We start from the raw sequence: 14,762 nt of genomic DNA, 5'->3' as shown, positions 1-14,762 counted from the left end.
CGAATTAAATACAATTCTTGGATGTGGCAGTTTCATTGTAAGAAGGTGGTTTAAGCTATAGTCTGTACTGTAAACCAATGGACAGAAATACAATCTTGCACCATAGTAGCTTCCATCCACCTTCAACCAAGGACAGTGTCCCCTTTTCTCAATTTTTGAGAACAATTCACAACAATTCTAATAGAGCCACCTGTGAGACCCAATTGGAAGAAACATACAATCACTTTTTAGAAAGGGGGTACAGTGCTCAAAAACTTAATACAGCAAAAAGTAAAGCTTTGATTCATAATGCACAGAATAAGCCCAAAGGATGTGAAAATCCTAAAAGGATGGTATTCACTTCCCAATACAGTACTGGCTCTCCAATAATTAATAATATTATAAGCAAAAACTGGCCTAACTTGGCAAGTGACAACAGTCTTCCTAATACATTGAAGCAAAAACCTATATGGGGGTATAAACGTGGCAGGAATCTGAAGGATATTCTGATGCCGACAGATCCTGGGAACTGTTATAATATCATACCACTCTGTCTTGCCCCATTAAAAAATCGTTGCTATAAATGTGCAGGCTGTACCACATGTAGAAATATGCTAACTGGGAATAACTTCCGCCATCCACACACAGGAAACCTGATTGAAATAAAACACAGGATAACTCGTACCACAACACATGTCATTTATATAATCGTATGTCCCTATGGTTTAACATATGTGGGTAAAACCCAAAATTCTATACGGGAACGTATGGGTAACCACAGATCAGCATTACGTGCTGCGTTTGAGAAAAAACAAACTGACATTCCCTTATATAAACATTACCTAGAAAAAAGGCCATGGTCCACCCACTTTTCGTTTAATGGGAAGAGATACAATTCCTAACCCTAGCCGCGGGGGTGATCGCTGCTGCATGCTGTTACAAAAATAATTTTTTTGGATCCAGAAACTAAATACTCTGTCCTCAAGGGGTCTGAATGGGTATTGTTCATATCTGCCTTTCTTAGATGAACGTTGATATTTGTTTTTAATATTCATGAAAATGTATACGTATTTCTATTTATTCATTCCTGGCTATGTCTTTCTGGGTTTTACCTTTAGGTGGCACTTCTCAATGAATATGGGCTTAATTGGCTTGATGTTGAACACCTGATGGTGGCACCTGTCTGGTGGGATTGTACCTTTGAGGTTATAAATCAGTTTTTTACCTTATATTTTGTTATCTTGATAAAGACCCCACAGAGGGTCGAAATGTCGATACTAATAAAGTTTTTATTTTTTGAAAAGACCCTAGAGTGCAACAGAGTTATACCTAACACCTGGATGGGCTACCAATGTTTCCATTTATAAACTGTAGTTGAATAAGTTATAAGCTATAGTTGTAGAAATTATTTTTATGCTTATGAGTAAATGTAACAAAGTGTCGTAGGAATGTTTCAATAAAGGCTGATTAGATTAATACTAGTTGTAAAGGGCCTGGAGTAGTATACCTATTTTTTGTTATGTATCTGTGGGTGCTCCCTTTGCTACAGGCTCAGTGCTGCAGCACCTAGTTCACCATATACTGCAATGCTTAGCTTACACCTCTACTGTTTGCAACATTTTTATTAAATCATAGAATGTAGAGCATTTTTATTTCCAGATGCCAGTAAAAAATGTTGTAAAGGTGTGGAATCAGGTCTTGACAGTTGTTTGGTATAGAGTATTCTGTACTACAATAACAGTAGGTAGATGTGCAGAATGATTTGAATGTAAATCCATTTTATAAGCCTGCAGCTTGGCAATAATAACAAATGAATCACAGATTAAAGAACATCAGTCTCAAGAAAACACTTGAAATAAACTTATAAGCTACTCTGATTTGAATAACCAACCATATTTTATGAATTCCCATACCTATTTCTATGTTAATGCATTTGTGTTCAGATACTTCTAAAATTAAATGAATAGGCATAATACAGAAAAACAGAAAGACACTTCTCTGTTTACGTCTGCAATAAGCATTCAACCTTTCCTATACAGATTTTTAGAGTCCTGTAAACTAGAGTTGGTAAAGTTTTGAGTTGTGTACGTTTCTGAAAGTGTGCTATATCACAGTTCATATTTATGTATTAAAAATGGTTCCCGGCTTTCTTCACTTAAATGAATACACCTTTTTGATAAGGCAGTGTTATACATTCAAAAGCAAGGAGTACATTTTAATCAGAACTTTAGATTTTATGTATAAACCATATAAATAAACAGCCTCACATACACACTCAAAAGAACACCAAACCAATAAATTATACATTCATGGCTTTGGCAACAAGATTTTCTATATTAATGGATATTAGAATAATATAGATATCAATGACCCAAAGCAAGATGCAAACAACAAAAAGGGCAGAAGTTGCCATTTGTCTACCTACAATACAACATATTGTGCCTAAATGCCAGAGTTATCAACCCTTTGAGCTTTGGAACCACCACTAATTGCAAATATTTCAAAGGGGCACAAATAAAAAAGTATTATTTGCACATTTAGTCAGCTTAAAATAAATAATGTGTTGGTGCTAGCAAACTCCACTCTTAACGCCTCACCAGATAAATTCAGAGACAGGGTAACATGGCAATTCTAGGGGTCTCCTAGGTGCAGTTGGGAAGATTGGGTTTTATTCTCCATCAATGGGGCAGTGTATCCCCTTGTTTGATACAAATTCAATGAATAGAACATTTACACTTTGACTGTTTTGCTATGGTTATGGCTTTCTTAATTTATAAGTAGTGATGGGAAAATAATTTCCGGCAGACACAAACTTGCGGCGAATTTCTGCGTTTCCCTGCAAGCAAATTAATTTGCGAAAATGTGGTGACAATTTGCCAGCGAAAAATTTGCAGCAAAAAATTGACACGCACATAAATTGTCATGCATCAAAATTATTTGGACTCCCATGGACTTTGATGCATTTGGACCAAAAAGTCACGCGTATAAAATTTGTCGCTCACGTCAAAATTGACGCACGTCAAAATTATTTTGATGCCCATTGACTTCAATGTGTTTCACAAATTTTTCACATCTCCCTGGCTGCCCCTAGTTCTAAGCTCCTGAAAGGGATGTCTTTTGTGTTCTTACCTCCCCTGCCTGCCACAGGTAACCAGGGGGGTGAGTGAGTATGAGCGCACACTGATGTGTATGCACACAGAAGGGAGCTGGGGTGATGAGAGAGCTCTGCCTTGAGTAAGGAGCCTTCAGGAGGTTATGTTTGTCAGTACACCTGTTTTTGTGGAACTAAAACCATCCTCCAAGCAAGAAATCCAAAAATAAGCACCTGCTTTGAGACCACTGGGAGCAACAACCAAGGGGCTGGTGAGCAACATGTGACTCACATACAACTTGTTGGGGATCACTGATCTATAGTGAAAAAGTAAAGAAGTGAATAAACTGGTGTAAGCCTAGTAAACTTGCAAAGAAACTGATATAGTTAGTAAAACTGAATAATGTATGTCCCTTCCATTAGCCAGTTATGCTGGTTTTTATGCAAGTTTACTAGACTTATGCAAATGTTTTGTTGATGATGTTCCAAAGCTTTTCATTTTATCAAATACATTTACTTTTACACTGTGCTCTGTTAAAAGATGTGCAGAAAGTATATTGTTGTACCACTGTTTACACCATTTCAAATATTCCCCTTATAGTAGAAGGGTTTAAGGCTATATCTGAAATTTATTATATAGATTTGCTGTGTCAGTGTGGGGTATTATATCAGTTCTAGATTTATAGAAACACAATTTACAATTGCAATTGTCTTATCTGCACTGCAGTAATTTACAGCATCATGCAAATTGCTTGAGTCTCAGAAGAGCTCTGGAAAAGCTTTGACAGAGTAACATTTACTGGGTTATTTGTGCATAAACTGCCAGCAAGGAACCAAAAAAAAGAGTGATATTGAGATTTTGTGCCATGGAAATAATTGAAAATATGATAAATGTATTATAAGAAAAGAGCATGCTTGACAGTTTATCATATAATCCCTGCTTAGTTCTTAGCAGTTTGTGCTATGGTCGATAAGGTCTTTTTGAGGTCAAATTAATGTCATGAAGTTTCCTCAGTATTTAACATTATATACAAATATTTATGAAGCTACTAATGAACATTAAAATATGTTAAAAGGGGTCCTCTATATGCTCAGATAAATACGATTAATAAAGAAATAAATCGTGTTGCAGATAATTAGCATGCATTTACAATCTTTGTGTATATAATGCCAATTATTTACTATTTTTTACAGTTTACAAAACATTTTTCAAAGTATCTTGCTTCAGAGATTATTTATCTGTATTTGAAAATGGAAATAGGTTTTATGTGAGTGTAAAATCCACTTGAGCACTGTAAAAAATCAGCATTGTTACTGGACTCGGTGGTGCTGATGCCCAGTGTATTAATCCCTAGCCCGCATTCTGAGTGCAACGGAAAGCTTTTACTTTTTAAGACTAAACAAGTCATCATAAGGGAATCTATCTTGTAAAAAAATGCCTGCTCAACTGGAACTTTAAATAACAAAAAAGCAGTAAATACTAATAAATATAGTAAAAGAACAAATTCCGAAAATAGCAAAACATGGAAGGTTATTAAATATGTGCTAATATGTGCTAATAATAAAGTTGGAGTATCCATGGGTCACAGTGGGGTGTGAGATGGCTAGACAGGCCTGCCTAGGACCCTCCACACTGTAGATGTGCTCTACCACTCTGTGTGCATCATGGTGGGAGTTATGGTTCAGAAAGCACTCTCCACGATATACCTTTATAAGAGCTCTACCACTGTGTGTGCACTATGTTGTGAGTTATAGTTCAGCAAGAACTCTCCACAATAGCTCTTTTACATGTGCTCTACTACTCTGTGCACACTACGTTGTAAGTTATAGTTCAGCAAGAACTAATATCGAGCACAAACTAGGAGGCAAGATTTTTTTCTGTGTATTTCCCTAATTGGGTCTAATGACCTGCATACACAGATATACCTCTTGTGAACTGCTCCTGGCCCAGATGACAGAGCCCACTATAAAGAAAAGGGGTACCATGCAGAAAAACAACAAGTTAGCTCTGGGACGTTGGCCAGCTGTGGTACATATATAAATTTGGTAAATTTTAACGGGTATAACCTGATTCACTCCCCTGTCACGTTGTTTTTAAAGTTAAATAACACATGGGAACTAACAGCACTTTGATCCTAAAGATTGGACACGTATTTTATAAACATTTTTGCAAATACAGGTACAGTAAACCTTATCAGGAAACCCGATATCCAGAAAGCTCCGAATTACGGAATGGCTGTCTCCCATAGACTCCTTTTTATCCAAATAATCCAAAATTTTAAAAATGATTTCCTTTTTCTCTGTAATAATAAAGCAGTACCTTGTACTTGATCCCAACTAAGATATAATTAATCCTTATGGAACAATGCTGTAAAAATATGAATACCTTGAAAATCTCTAAATTCCAATTATACAGGCAATTCCTAGGGAAATAACCAAAAACCTCTAAAAGTCTGAATTGATTTAAAGTGGTCCAATCAGATCAGAGCAGCTGCAACTGGCTTCTATAGTACCTTGACAATTTTTGCTTGGCGACGTTTGGCATTCAAGGTTTTTGTGTTTTTTTTTTTAATTGATAAGTTTCAAATTTTTAGAGCTTTTAGACATATAAAGGTAGTTTTTTTAGATTCATGGGGAAAAAATAACAATTTGATTGTTAGTAAATGGGCCCTAATGGGGTTATTTATCAAAAATTTAATTTGTGAGGTTTGTGAGTTTTTCTACTTCAAATAAACTCAAAATTTAAATAAACTCGAATATTTGCTTATTTATGAAAAAATCTGAATGCAAAAAACTTGATTTAATACTACTGTAAAAACAAATTGAATACTTCAGATTAGTCCGAGTTTATAGCCTTAAAAAAATTAATTACCTCAAATTTTTCAAATTTATAGGCTTAGAACTAGAATTTGTGAGTTCAAAAACTCGAAAGGGGTAAATTATCAAGGTTCAAATTTTTCCACAAAAACTCACTAATTCGAATTATATTTTCAAAACTTAAATTCATGTATTTATTAAGCAAAGCAAACTCAAAACTTCAATATAAAAAATCAGCATCTTAAAGCTGGCAAGGTCATGTAGAAGTCAATGGGAGTTGTCCTAGTCAAAATTCAAGCCATTTTTTTTTTATTAAAAAAATTTTGAGTTTGTAAACTCACAAACTTGAGGTTTTTTTACACTTATAAACTCAAAAAAAATTAAGAATTCAAGGTTTTTAAGCCTACCTGTATAAACTAGAAACATTTTAGGTATTCTATTGTTTTCATGACTATTCAGTTGAGTTTTTATATCTGTTTTTTTTCATCAAACATTCAAGTTTTTTTAAATCCTGAAAAAAAGTAGAAAAAAAACTCACAAACCTCACAAATTAGATTCTTGATAAATGAGCACAGAAAGCTGAAACATTTTGAATTTAAAAATGGCTTGAATTTTTCCTAGGACAACAAATTTGAATTGTGACAAAAACACAAATTCAAATCTAGATAAATCACCCCCAAGTGTATTTTGTCTGAATGACACTCAAGTTAGGGGGTTATAGGACACCTATGTGCCTCCCCCTCCTCTCTCTCACTAATACAGCACTGACTAATATAATTATTATTAGAGTGTTTTTTAATTATTCAAATAAGAAGTGGAGGCATGTTTGTCAACAGTATCATTTAAGTTGTTTTAGAGGTTTTTGAAACCACGACTAAACCCACTTTCTCCCACTTTCTCTAAAATCACAAATGCCATGGAATTTAAAAAGCATGAATGAAAAAAAGCACTGAACAATCCCCCAAACAATCGGAGTTCTAGCGAAAAATGTATTTATAAAATTGATTTAAAAAGGTCCAATAGGATCAGTGCAACTCCCATTGACTTCTATAGGGCCTTGACAACCTTTAAACATAATAAATCTCAAATTTATAAAAATATATTTATATATAGTTTTTAAGAAATATCGGGAAACCACACATTTTTAGAAATTCGTGCAAAAATAAATACATGTTAGTAAATCGGCCCCAAAAAGTTATTTTTTCCCTATGAATATCCCATTTATGAAATGTTGGCATGTGTGAATAAATTAGATTAGATGTGTGAATAAATTAGCCAAAATAACAAGAAAACAGAATGAAAAATTATCCTTAATACTTGAGCAGGAAACCTAAGTATTATTTTGGCCGTTATCAGAAGCCAACTACATGTTGCTCAGATGACACTGGCCTTCTGTCAGGACTTACCCTGGTGGTCTAGTGGGCAGCGGGGTCCACCGCCGCTCCTTCGGCATGGATGCCCGCTGCGCAATTCTTCCTCTCTTCCTGGTGCCGGTTTCCCCTAAGGCACACGCAACGCACACTCGTTTCTTATAGGCGCAGTGACGCTGGCGTGTGACGTCAGCGTGCAATGGCGCCAAATTCAAATGTATTTAAGGGGAATTTAGGTTTCAGCAAGTTGCCCATTGTTAGGTTCAAATTAGCTTGTTCCTGGGTGCTTATTCCTTGAGATTCCTGATTTATGTACTGTGTTTGACCCTTGCCTGCCTGATTTACTACGCTGATCTCTCTAATCCTGACCTTTGCCTGTCTGTTAACTTCGAACTCTCCAATCTTGATCCTGCCAGTCTGTGACTATTCTGACATCTCCAAGCCTCCCTGCAAAAATTCCTGGGTGGGACCTTATGTATAGCGAACCTACCTATCAGCACACCACCCCCACTCATGTGCATGTGCCTGCCATTGAGTATAGTTTGCAACTGGACTGAAGAGTGGCTATAGAGGAAGAAGATCCAATGGACCAGGTCACCAGGCCCCCTGTGGGGTCTGTCTCTCCAATTAAAGGCATTATCTGATCAGCTTATCATTTGGTCTCTATTTAAAATGTTACATTTTTGAGATGTACTGTTTTGGCTAAAAACATTTGCAACAGGCAAGTCTAAAAATCCAATGCAAACACGCAAAATACATGTCAGTTTGCACCCAGTTTTTAGACTTTTCACCCTATTATGACTTTGTAAAAGCCCTCTCACATGTGCCTGCCTAAAACACATGTGTAATTATATGTTAACTGTTTACATTATAATTCTCTGTGCCCTCCAAATTTGAGCTGCTCTGCTATTCTTTGTTCTAGTCTTGAACAGATGATGCCTATAAGATACAGTAATGGATTTTTAAGAGCCGATTTATGAGGCGCTGATTATGTTTCCTACACTGCGATTTGAAAAACTTATTTCAGTCCATTGCAAAAAGGTTTTTTTATATAAGTAAGGAGATTGCACAGTCACTAAAAAGATGCTTTGCCACTGATTAATGGTTAAAAAGAAAAAAATATACAACAGATGGAAGCTGCACTCAGTAATGAACACACACATTCATTTTAAATCACTTGCATCATTTTTTTATTATTCAATTGTGAATTATGTTCTCTTTGGATAAGCAATTATGACATGCAACAGATGGTAAAATCGTAGCTACCCATCGATTAAAATCTCCAATCCAAAATAAAACAGAAAAATGTGAAACGTAATTATTTTTTTTTTTGTAACCAGCTTTGCAAAGTTATTTGTGAGTCAATTTTTTTTGCAAAGGATAATGTGCCTACTTTTATCAGTCTAAACAGAATAAACAGTGTCTGGTTTCATATACTGTATTTACTGTGCTCTTGCGACGTTTGGGGAAAACACCCTTAAAGAAGAATAATTACAAAATGTATATCCGGGATTGGTCAGACATACAACACAACATTGCATTTTTGCAAAATCTCCTTCTTTAAAGAATTAGAGGGTTATTTAACAAGGTTTGAATTGGAATTTTTGCCACAATTCAAATATTTAGCATGAAAACATTCATTTTCTAAAACTTGAATGTCTGGCATTTTTAATGTAAAAAAAAATTCACAAAACTCAAATGTAAAAACGTTGGCATCTTAAAGCTGTTGAATTCACAAAGAAGTTAATGGGAGTTATCCTAGGCATAATTCACGTTCATATGTCATTTTTATCTCGAGTTTTGATTCTCACAAATTCAAGTTTTTTAAGCCAATAAACTTGAAAAATTCTAGTTTTTTTCATGATTTTTTTTTATAAATTCAAGTTATTTTAAAAGTATGAGATTATTTGAAGTAGAAAAAACCTCCCAAACCTTATATTATTGGACCACTTTTGGACCAATTTGAATACATTTGAACTTTTAGATGTTTTTTGCATTTTTCCCCGCTAGGACTTGTCCTAAAAACTCAATATGATGTTTTAAAGGTATTTGGGGTTTTTTTTGGGCTTGTTCTGTGCTTTTTTTTGTTTGTGCTTTTTATATTTGGATCTTTTAATAAATTCCATGACATTTGTGGTTTAGTCGTGGTTTCAGAAACCTCTAAAACCTCTAAAATGAGAATGTTGATAAAAACGCCTGTACGTCTATTAGAAAATCATTTTATCATGAATTAACCCTTCAATAAGGATTAATTATATTATAGTTGGGATCAAGTACAGGGTACTGTTTTACAGTTGAACAAAGAGAAAAAGGAAACAATTAATTACTTATTTGATTAAAATGGAGTGTATGGGAGAAGTGTTGGCTTGTCTTACATTTCAACAGTCTGGGCCATCAGGGTAGAGAACAGAAAGGAATAGACAAACACTGCTTTCACAAATATTACATATAACTTCAAAAATACAGAATAATGATTATGTTTACTTTTAAAAGGCCAATATTTTTTGTGGGGTTGACAACTACCAGCATAAAGGTGAATATCCAGTGAGTGACAAAAAAGTGTGATACAATATTGCACTAACAAGATTAAAAGTCTATATTATGCTTTGCAAATTGATAAAAATGGCAGTACATTCTTCCGGTCAAGTAGTACTCATATATATGCCATGCCAAGAAGCATTCAAATGTCTATGTCAGAAATCAAAAAGAATAGTTACACAATAATTTGGAACTTTGATCAACTTGAAATTGTTCGCTTAAAACCCATTATTCTCAGGAATCACCCCTAGGTGAGTTGTAGACATTTTCTATACCAGCAGATGGAATGAGACAATCACTTATTCTAAGATAATAAAATGTGAAAACAGTACATTCTAGCTAATATTGCAAACTACCCTTTACTAAACATTTATCTAGTGGCACATATATAATTATTTGGGAATCGGGTGGTTCAGGGGATGCAAAGGCAAAATCTAAAAGTGAGTTCTTTAGCCCAATGTGTTTTTCAGACATCAACCTATTTTTTTATCTAGTTGGATTTTTTTTACTATCCTATATTTTCAACAAGGAAAAAGCATCATTTAAAAAATCATCATTACCTGCCAAGCTTTAATTTTTGGGAAAAAAACAGGATTATGGTAAAAAAATAATCAGCATCTGAAAAACAATAAAGTTAAATAATTCACAATGCTGATTCTAACTTCAGAAAAATATAGGAGCATACACAACGCCGTGGGAAATGTATTAGCTGAAGGAGAGCTGAATTCTGCAAAAAGGAGTAAAAATGACTGCATCTATTGCAATTAACTTTACAAATAACTTTAGATCATTGGAAATCCATAATATATATTAGAAAGTTGCTTAGATTTTTCCATTTTCTTTTAATATTCAAAAAGCAAATTTTCCTTAGATATCTCAATCCCTTTAAGCATGAGAGGTAGGTGGAATGCATTGTGTGTGGCATCAGGTAGTTTCAATATAAAAAGTAAGACAGTGGTCCCCATCTAGTGACTTGCAAGCATAGCCGGCTCACCAACCTCTTCGATGCTGTTCCCAGTAGCCTCAAAACAGGTGCTTATTTTTCAATTGCTGGCTTGGAGGCAAGTTTTGATTGCAAAAAAAACACCAAGAAGAACCTTCTGCAGACTGCCCTTTTTTCATGCTTGTGTTGCTCCTCAACTCTTTTCACATTTGAACATGGCTCATGGGTTAAAAAGGTCAGGGACATCTTAGGTTAGGGGTTTCTGTGTCTGTTCGAGGTGCTGCTGGCAGTTTAATGCAACAAAGGTCTCAGTTAAAAAGGAGCCCTGGGGTAAGGCAAATTTTCAGTAGAAGTATGAAGGAAAAACATTAATAAACTAGCAATAACTAGTGGTGGCTCAGATCATAAAATCATTTAGCTCTGGGGTGAAAAGTTTTTTTGTTTAAACAATCTGAAGCTCCGCAAATGAGGGTTTATCCTACAGTACAGAAGCTCAGTTGTGTAACAACAGTGGGTCTTGTAGAATGTGGTTGGTATCCAAAGATGAGTAACTAGTCATTTTGGAAATTAACATCTTAAATAGCTTAATTATATAATAATAATAACGCCTGCATAGCACCATCTGTCATTCCAGCTAGATTAATTGTTTAAGAAAGCTGGGAAGCTGGAAGTAACTGTTTCTCTATACTAACAACAGGGGTCCAGATGAGAGAAGAGCATTGAATACCCCAGAATCTCTTGGGAGCAGTGGGGTGGCGAATAATTAGCATAAAACTTCTGTTCCATTGTCTTACACCTGTCCAAGTATGACTGACTGTCTTTATTGAGGGTTGAAATGCACAAGACAACTATGCTGTTGGTATATCTGCATTGATTGAGATACATATTGTATAGCAGGGGTGCCCAAGAAGTTGGTTGCGGTCTACCATTCAATCACTCTAAAGTTCCTGGTAGACTGCGGAAAAAAAATGTTGCTCGTTAAAAAAAGAATTGTTGCACGTATAAAAAAGATGGTCGCTCTAAATGTCGCTCATAGACTTCAATGTATTTCACCAAATTGGGGTATTGGGGGTATTTATATGTGGAATTACCTCTGTGCTATCCTGCTATGAGTTTTAAGGTAAATTTCACAATGGTTCAGGTGGCAAGAGTAGATAGAGAGGTGACAAAGTCTGGGCACCTCTGCTGTATAGTATATCATTTGCATATCCACCCCCATCTCTCATCATGATGATGAAATTTGTACATTTTCGTTATTTGCACTTTCTAATATTTTTAAGCATGTTTTGTTAATTTTAATTTCTCCCATTGTCATGAGAAGGTGAAGAAACTGTTAAAGATTAAAATATGTAATTAACATATGGCATTGATTCTTTGTTTTAAATTCCTCATATGATCACAGTTTGTACCTGAATACAGACACTTATTGCATTTGGAGAAATCCAGCGAGTACCTTTTTTTTTTATCTCTGTGTACTGCAAAAAAATCCAACATATTCCATCATCCTGCAAATTCCTCACAAGCTCAGAGGTTTAGTGGAGACTTTTCTAATTGCTTATACCAATCCTATGGACTTTTGTGTTCTGTACAATAGAAATCTTGACAGACAGAGAAAGAAAGAGATACATAAGCAGATAAATGATTTAATAGACATGATGTTTAGATATAAGTTAGATTATAGATAGACAGATAGATAGATAGACAGACAGACAGACAGACAGACAGACAGACAGATAGAATGAGATAGACCGACAGGTCTTACCCCTTTGATATTCATTTTGTGGTAGTGATAGTAGAGTTTGTGTGTGCATTGTTTGTGTTTCAGTGTCAATTTTCACATTCATAATTTTCTTTTTAGTAAATCAAGCACAGCAGTTCCTTATTACAATTGTTGCCAATGACTTTTGCTAATGGAGTCTCACAGTAGCTTTTCATTTCAGAAAGTCTTTATGAGATTAACAGCTATAGAGTTACAGCTAATGTTCCCAGTAGTGTCTGACTTATTAAAAGGCTTACATTGTCTTGTAGGATAATGCCTTTATGCAATACTCATGAAATTATTTCAAAGCTAAAGCATTCTTTTATAGTGCAAAATATGATTTTGTTCTTATCACTTTATATATATATATGACCAGTTGACATAGACATTTATAGACATCAGTGTCTATAAATACACTGGTCAAAAGGCGATCAGTCAAATTCTAATCACTATGGGGCCTATTTATTATGCTGTGTAAAACGTAATTCAAAACGGTGTAAAAAGCTGTGTTAAATATACTGTATGGCAAATTTATAAAGTTGTGTATAACTGTATACAAACCCAAAGTATGGGGGCGCACTTCCAGGGCCACAAATCGGTCGCTTTAGTTTTTCTGTAAAATCACTTTTATTTAAACATTCATAAAAAGGATTACATCAGTTTATGGTCTGACGCGTTTCGTAAAAACATACTTTGGGAGTTTGGCCAAATAAAGTGAGAAAAAAAGCTGAGTTTTAGTAAAACCCCCTTAAAACTGTCATTTACAATATCATGTAATAAAGGTGAATCAACTATTACAGGGTTTTGGAACTGAGAGTTGCAGCAGAATTTTCCTCTTGTGGCCTATGGTAAGATTTGTTTCATTATAAATATGCCAAAAAGGCCAGCTAGCTTGCAGTGGAAGTTGCCTAATAAATAAAAGGGTGGGGCTTGATGTCAGAAATACAAAATGTGCCATTTTTTTAAAGAAATTGTACATAGAGGTATCAACAGAAGAGTATTGAATAGCCCAGAATCTCTTGGGAGCAGTGGGGTGGGGAATAATGAGCATAAAACTTCCCATGTTCCCATGTCCAAGTATGACTGACTGTCTTTATTGAGGGTTGAAATGCACAAGACAACTATGCTGTTGGGATATTTGCATTGATTTAGATACATATTGTATAGCAGGGGTGGGCAAAAAGTTGGCTGCAGTCTACCATTCAACCACTCTAAAGTTCCTCGAAGACTGCGGAAAAAAAATGTTGCGAGTTAAAAAAATATTGTTGCATGTAAAAAAAAAAGGTCGCTCGTAAATGCCGTCCATAGACTTCAATGTATTTCAGCAAATTGGGGTATTGGGGGTATTTATATGTGGAATTGCCTCTGTGCTATCCTGCTATGAGTTTTAAAAGGGTAAATTTCACAATGGTTCAGGTGGCAAGAGTAGATAGAGAGGTGACAAAGTCTGGGCACCCCCATCTGCTTTTCTCTCTCGTCATGATGAAATTTGTACATTTTCTTTATTTGCACTTTCTAATGTCTTTATTTTCAAGCATGTTTTGTTAATTTGAATTTCTCCCATTGTCATGAGAAGGTCATGTTAAAGAATAAAATGTAAGTAACAAATGGCATTGATTCTTTGTTTTGAATTCCTCATATGATCACATTTTGTACCTATTATATTGTATTCAATCAAGTTTTTAACAGTTTTTGTTTTTCATAAATAAGAAAACATTTAAGTTTTTTTTAAATTGTGAGTTTATTTATTTTAAGTAGAGAAAAACCCTAAACTTCACCAATTCAAATTTTGATAAACAATATTTTGACTATAATGTTTATAATATTTTTACCAAGTATAGGACATTGCTTTGTTCACACTGGAAACTAGCGATAACTATCGATAAGCACAATTTTTGTGCACAAAATTTGTTTTGTAGCAAAATTTTGCTACTGGCAAATATTTTCACAAAATTTTGTTACAAAAATTTTCACTAAATTGAAGCATCAAAAGTCCATAGACTACAGTGTATTTATTGCAGAAAAAAAGTTGCTGTGACAAAAATGTCCATTGACATTTTTCAGTAGTTTTGCAAAATTTCCAGTAAATGGGACAAATTAGCTCATCATTACTAGGAACTGGTCCTATTTGATTGCATTATGCAAAATTTTCTACATTTACTGGAAAACCAGTATCCAGAAATTTTTAAAATGAAAAGGAAATTAACAGTGTCTACTTTAAGCAAATGATTCAAATGTTTAAAATGATTTTCTCTGTAATTCCCT

The sequence above is a fragment of the Xenopus laevis genome, chromosome 2S (genome assembly GCF_017654675.1).
Source record: "Xenopus laevis strain J_2021 chromosome 2S, Xenopus_laevis_v10.1, whole genome shotgun sequence".
NCBI classification, from domain to species: Eukaryota; Metazoa; Chordata; class Amphibia; order Anura; family Pipidae; genus Xenopus; species Xenopus laevis.
This window is presented reverse-complemented; position numbering follows the sequence as displayed.